Consider the following 6,000-nt stretch of genomic DNA (forward strand, 5'->3'; position numbering starts at 1 on the left):
GCAGGTTTCGCACTTCTTTAGGCCTTGAAACTGGTGAAATATTGTCTATCGAACTAACCTTACTTCTAATGCCTACATTTGCTGTTTTTGTCCCCCTCCGCATACTGTCTAGTCTGTATTTTACTTGTTTCCCCACGTCAAGTTGGTGTACCTTGCTCTTTTTTTTTTTTTTTTTACTCAAGAGCTGTATGTCGGAGACAGGTCAAACTATACTGTTTTTTCTTAATCCTTACGATGAAAGGAATGCATTGGTATGGTTTTTAGGTTTTTAAAGCAGATTCGATCACCTTTTTTGCACAATCAATCCGGCCGATGAATGTTTTCTTCTTCTTTATTTACTTAGCTAAACCTATTTAAAGTAAGTAACATTTCTTTTAAACGAAACCAAAAGTTATACTCACCTTTAGCTACTTTGTTCGATAGGGATCACCATATTGATTGTTGTGGACGTATCCCGACTGGAGATGGTGTATTTTCAGTCAGAAGAGTATTGGTGGTGGGCCCCTCGCCTCTGGCCATGACGTTGAGTCCTCGTCTTCTGACTGAAAATACACCCTCTACTGTTAAGTTGGGATACGTCCCACCGGAAGTGTGGATCAACAACCATTATTCTGATGATGCCTATCGAGCGACCATGATAGCCCAAACCGTCAATAGTGAGTAAAAGTTTTGGATTTGTTCAAAGAAATTTTCCTTACTGTATATCAACACATTTGATGAATCTGTTAGTATTTCGTATAAGGGTATTTCATCCGATTGAAGATGTGTGATCTGTTTGTTCATTGAAGGTTTCTAAACAGAAGTTTGAGGTAACTAAAGACGTGTCGAATAATCCCATGTTGAGGAATTATCACTCAAAAATCAGAAAGGAATTTCGTATACTGTGGGAAGAAGTCAAGTATGAGGAATGTGAAACACCACTGGTTTCTGCCTTATCTGCTAGGCTGTATATATCAACACGTTTCACAGGGGAGATGGAAGAGATTCCTGACGAATCCGATGTGAAGAAACAAGCTCTGTTCTGGAAAGAGCATTATCATGATTATGACGAAGACGAAGAGGAAGACGAAGAGAAAATTATCTTAAAATTCGTGAAGCAAGTTAAAAAAATTCCCGAAGAAGAAGGTAATTGCATATTCAATTTGAAATGTATACACTAGGCTGGAAAGAATGTTTGCAGTTAGATAAGAAGAACCAGCACGAAAACGGAATTAATGACTCGGATAACTTGGCCTGATTTGGCCTGAAAACAAAATAATGATAATTAGACATGTTTATAGGAACAGGAAATCATTTTTGAATGACTTTGGTCAAATAGTTTTAAAATATAGGATTACACGTTCAAACATTTTCCGACATACAAGCTATAGGCTCTTTCCCAGAATAAATTTGATAGAAAGGTGTGTACTCACCAAATGGATCAAGGAATCTTAAAAAAATCTAGTACTGTATCAAACTATGTCTTTATTATTCGGACTTACAGAGCACAATGTATCGAAGATGGACTTAGCAATCGTCATGGATGGATCCGGAAGCATTGGTTGCAGTGACTTTGAAAAAGCCAAAAACTTCGTTATTCGCCTGGTGGACAACTTGTCTATTGGAATGGAAGAAGTAAGGATTGGCGTCCTCCAGTACTCGTACCGTGCAGACATTGAATTTCCCATGAACGCACATACTACAAAGAAATCAGTGCAGACTGCAGTAAGCGAAATCGAGTAAGCTTTACGTGGTAATTAATAAAAAGTCCTTTTATAAGGGAATGAGTCGGTCTTTGAAAGTAGCTATTTTGATTTTTGAGTGGCATGTGGTCCATATGTGATGCGATCAAGCAAAATCAGTTGGAACTCGGAAATATTGATTTTGAGATATAGCCAAACAAAGAAATTATTTCATTTTGTTTTGGAAACTCTTTAATCGCTCATATCTTTGGAATACGATCCTATATATCTATTTAATGCATAATAATAAATAGAAAAGATGCAAAATAACCTTTGCTGTGGAAATATAAGTAAATAGGACCAATAATCATGCATCTAATCATTTATTTTCAATATTCAGGCCTATTTGACATTCAAGCCTTCCGAATTCGGCACCTTTGCAGTACATGCGATCACAATAAAATGGCCAACTTTAGACTTATCGTTTTATACGAAGGCAAGCTATAAAATTACTGGGACTCGGCAATGCTGTAATATAGGACTAGTAATGTTATAAAAGTGATGTTTAAATCAATTTTGAAGGTGGGCCACATTGACTTTGGGCCCCCTTGAAAATGTGGAATTCGCAATAAATTTCATCTTCGCAAGAGCGCTGTTCAAAATTTAAATGACACTTTTCTGGATTTGCATTGTATTTGTCCTATATTTAGCAACTATAACTACAAAAAATAATTAATCTGACAAGAAATGTGAATTTAGAGGGGCTAAACATGCCAGTTTACTAAACATTCAAAACTTTTTCGCATATTTAATGACCCCGTGACACAACGCGAAATTACGAACATTGACCCATGGGCATAACATACATGACATAGCAAGCGTGACTATCCTCATGCCATTGAAAGGGATAAAAACACGTTCAAACATTTTCCGACATACAAGCTATAGGCTCTTTCCCAGAATAAATTTGATAGAAAGGTGTGTACTCACCAAATGGATCAAGGAATCTTAAAAAAATCTAGTACTGTATCAAACTATGTCTTTATTATTCGGACTTACAGAGCACAATGTATCGAAGATGGACTTAGCAATCGTCATGGATGGATCCGGAAGCATTGGTTGCAGTGACTTTGAAAAAGCCAAAAACTTCGTTATTCGCCTGGTGGACAACTTGTCTATTGGAATGGAAGAAGTAAGGATTGGCGTCCTCCAGTACTCGTACCGTGCAGACATTGAATTTCCCATGAACGCACATACTACAAAGAAATCAGTGCAGACTGCAGTAAGCGAAATCGAGTAAGCTTTACGTGGTAATTAATAAAAAGTCCTTTTATAAGGGAATGAGTCGGTCTTTGAAAGTAGCTATTTTGATTTTTGAGTGGCATGTGGTCCATATGTGATGCGATCAAGCAAAATCAGTTGGAACTCGGAAATATTGATTTTGAGATATAGCCAAACAAAGAAATTATTTCATTTTGTTTTGGAAACTCTTTAATCGCTCATATCTTTGGAATACGATCCTATATATCTATTTAATGCATAATAATAAATAGAAAAGATGCAAAATAACCTTTGCTGTGGAAATATAAGTAAATAGGACCAATAATCATGCATCTAATCATTTATTTTCAATATTCAGGCCTATTTGACATTCAAGCCTTCCGAATTCGGCACCTTTGCAGTACATGCGATCACAATAAAATGGCCAACTTTAGACTTATCGTTTTATACGAAGGCAAGCTATAAAATTACTGGGACTCGGCAATGCTGTAATATAGGACTAGTAATGTTATAAAAGTGATGTTTAAATCAATTTTGAAGGTGGGCCACATTGACTTTGGGCCCCCTTGAAAATGTGGAATTCGCAATAAATTTCATCTTCGCAAGAGCGCTGTTCAAAATTTAAATGACACTTTTCTGGATTTGCATTGTATTTGTCCTATATTTAGCAACTATAACTACAAAAAATAATTAATCTGACAAGAAATGTGAATTTAGAGGGGCTAAACATGCCAGTTTACTAAACATTCAAAACTTTTTCGCATATTTAATGACCCCGTGACACAACGCGAAATTACGAACATTGACCCATGGGCATAACATACATGACATAGCAAGCGTGACTATCCTCATGCCATTGAAAGGGATAACAACTCTCTTGATAAATATCATCAAATTTAAGTATTAATTGAATAGCAAAATTGTTACACATGGAGTGGGAAGGGATTCCGAATTTGTAATATGCTATCAAAAACAACATTTTTAAAGTATGTATTTGCCGACGAAATAAATATTTATCGTCGGAAACGTTTACAAAAGTTGAACAAAATAGACAAAATGTGCACAGTAGTATCGTGTTGTTTACCGCTTTTACATTCAAATGTACAGGAAGACCACTCGCTATGTAGAAAGTCACTTCGAGACTTACCGTCTACAAGTTGATATGTCACGTGCACGTGTGTATTTTAATGTAGTCGAAGCATACTATTTGTTAAATGAGAGAATTCGAGTTGTTTCTAACAAACAAAGCTCTGTTAATTGAAATCTCGCGACATGTAGAGAACTCTCACGAGAATGAATTCCAACATGTCATGTCAGCGCCCGTCATAAGTTGAAAGTCGAAAAATAGGGAAATTCTGCGACCAACAGTATAAATAAAAGCAATTCTCACGCGGAACTGTAGACTTGAGCGCCCCGGCTTGAGCGGCAGTCAGTTGAAGCGATGGGTCAAAAAACTGTCAAAGTACAAACTGTAAGCTCAAAATAGAGTGTAGCATGCGGTCTTGGATACGCAGTAACAGGGGGGCCGGCCAAGATTGGCTCAATTTTGACGTTGTCATTGGTTTTACACGTAAACACAAAATGTCTCAAATCATTCCAAAACTGTACGTATGTTATTAAGCACTATTTTATCAGTCTAAATCCGTTGAGGTTCGCCAGTGAACCTCATTGTTAAAAAAAGTTAAAAGCGGATTTTTCTGGAAAGCATAATCCAAAATACTGTCGCAATTCACAAGATGGCAAAGGAGGTAAGTTAATCGAACTTTAAACCGGGTATTATATTCCCGCCTTTTTTGTGATTGAGCGGTTACCTTCTTCAGTGATTTATCATCAATATTATGGTATCATTGTTTCTTTACAGGACCTATCGAAGATAAAGTATCTCAATATCTGAAAGATATTTCCGAGAGGCTTGATAAAGATGAAGACGTTTTTTACGATGTTAAGGAGCGTTCTAAACTAGGTAAAAACACATACAGGCTGATAGGCACATAACCATATATAACCACCTCCATATAGCTATAAATTGGTGACAAATATAACAGAATAAGTTAAATATAACAGAATAAGATTCCATAATAACCCTTAGAATATTTTTCCAACACAAATAATGTTGAAGTCCCACTAACCCTCTACCCTCTTTGGCCGACGGCCCGGGGCCGACGGTCGACCGTATCCCAGGTAAGATGGTAGGTCAATTCTTTTCCTTTTCCCGCTAAAACGAGTGCAAAGAAAAGTCCCACAATCAGTTCAAGTCACTTCCCAGCAAACACAAAACGTTTTCGACATCATTCGCAAAATGTTATAAAAGGTTGTCAGAAAACGTTTAAATGTCGGGTTATATAAAGGGTATATTAAGAGTATAAAACATTTTCATAACCTTAAAAACAATTTTTGATAATCTACTGCTCAGCAAACAAAAATGTTTTACAGAAAACGTTTCAGGTTATATAAAGGGTATAAAAACGTTTTAATAACATTCCAAAAACATTCTTGAAAACTTAATACAAAACATTCTAAACAGAATGTTATTTTGGGGTTGAAAAAATATTTGCGAAAAAATGTTTGCCCAAAATATTTTCAATAACGTTTTAAAAACGTTTTCATGACCTTTATATAACCCGACATTTAAATGTTATTAAAAGGTTTTGAAAAAACATTTTAAGAACATTTCTGTGTTTGCTGGGTTTAAACATTTTAACATAATGTTATTTAAGTATTGACACAATATTTGGCAAAAATGTTTGTAAAAATAGTTTACAATAACATTTTTTGAAAACATTAAAAATATTGTTGTAGTGTGTTTTCATACAAAACGTTTTAAAACGTTTTCATGACCTTTATATAACCCGACATTTTAATGTTATTAAAACGTTTTTACCTAAACCAAAAGCCAAAATATAACTTATTTAAAACGTTTTTAAAACGTTTTTGTGTTTGCTGGGTTGGCGGTAAATTGTTTGCTACATTTAGCGTGCCGGAAAAATTCTGATAACCTATTGATTGAATTCTACAGAAGGTTGTGGTATTCCAGCGGCTGAGGTGGACGGAGCAAACA

The sequence above is a fragment of the Amphiura filiformis genome, unplaced genomic scaffold (assembly GCF_039555335.1).
Source record: "Amphiura filiformis unplaced genomic scaffold, Afil_fr2py scaffold_99, whole genome shotgun sequence".
NCBI classification, from domain to species: Eukaryota; Metazoa; Echinodermata; class Ophiuroidea; order Amphilepidida; family Amphiuridae; genus Amphiura; species Amphiura filiformis.